The following is a 1,500-nucleotide window of genomic DNA, read 5'->3' on the forward strand; positions in this document are numbered from 1 at the left end:
GTTCTGACATTCCAAAACCTACAGTATACACTCAAGACACGCTCCATATATGGCCACACCTCACCAAAACCCCCCTCCCAGTATTCCCCCTCCCAGTGAGATGTGGCATTCCACAAGGAAGCATACTAGAGTCTTTACTGTTCCTAATGTAAACGACATGACATCAGCTTGTGACTGCAATTTGTTCGTCTTGGACAGGGATAAAATTACAGGTTGAAAAAGACTTCAGCTCAGAACTCTGTAGAATCTGCACCTAGCTCACTGATATTAAACATGCAAACTTTCATTACACCTGGGAAAAACTGAATCCATTCTCTTTGGATCAAATAGTAATCTCAGCAAGGCCGACAGCTTCTCAGTTAATGTGGATGACACTATTATCACAAGAAAAGATGAAATTATACCTACCAGTACCTACCTATAGGTTCCATCATGGAGGCAAACCTTTCCTGTGATAAAATGGCTACCAATGTAATCAAAAAGGCACCGTCAACGTCAACCAAAGAATAAGATTCCTGTACGGATCTCCTCACTGGTCAGCAAAAATACTTTGAAGACCCTAACAGGAGCCCTCATACAAGGTTTCTTCGTCTATGCATGCACCTCATGGTAGGCTACCACAGCACCTCAAGGCCTTTAAAACAACATCCAAAAACAAACTTGTCAGGCTACTACTTGGCCTAACTCCCAGAACCCACCTCACCCGCTCATTTTGATAGGTTGGAATGGCTTAGGGTTAGGGTTGACGACAAGTACAGCAAGTTAGCAACTTGCAATGGGCCTGATCTACAAGATTCGCTACACCATCACTAAGATACCCATGTATTAATGTCAACGAAGTCCATGATCACAACACCAGAGGGAGTTCCCACAAGCCACGTTCAACCCAGATTCGGTTCAAACAAGGGCTTAAACTCATTTATTCGCTCCTATGCCACTACATGTGGAACGCCCTACCAACAACTGTTAAGAAATGTGAATCCCTAGACTCCTTCAAAACCACTCTCAAAGAGCACATACAGGCGGCTGCAATTCGGACTCTGTAAAAAGGTTAGTCCCCCTGGCTCCCACCCCCTATTTTTCTATGCCGTACACGTTTTCCTCGTATTTTCTAACCGTGATGATTTCCATACTTTTTTGCACAGAAACTGTTAATACGATTTTCAATTAATGAATTAATCAGATTAGAGGGATAGGAGGAACTGCTTGATAATTCAAGAGTCTGCTGCAGCAAGGGGAACTCACCAGAGAATAATGTCCTCCTGGTATGCATTACATGTGCTCACTCAAATGAGTCCGGAAGTTTTGTCTCTATTCCAGGTAAAGTCTGTGTTCTCTTGGGAAGAACAACTTGATTGTCACATCACATGTATGGAAGTAAGAGTGTGAAATTTGTGTCCCATCGTGTCTTTATTTTATTATCTATTGAGAGGCGTGATCAAAAAGTGTTGCCTATTATAGATCCATTTGTATTATACAACATTGTGAATATGCCTCATT

The sequence above is a fragment of the Protomyctophum parallelum genome, assembly GCF_964188405.1.
Source record: "Protomyctophum parallelum genome assembly, chromosome: 3".
Taxonomy (NCBI): Eukaryota; Metazoa; Chordata; class Actinopteri; order Myctophiformes; family Myctophidae; genus Protomyctophum; species Protomyctophum parallelum.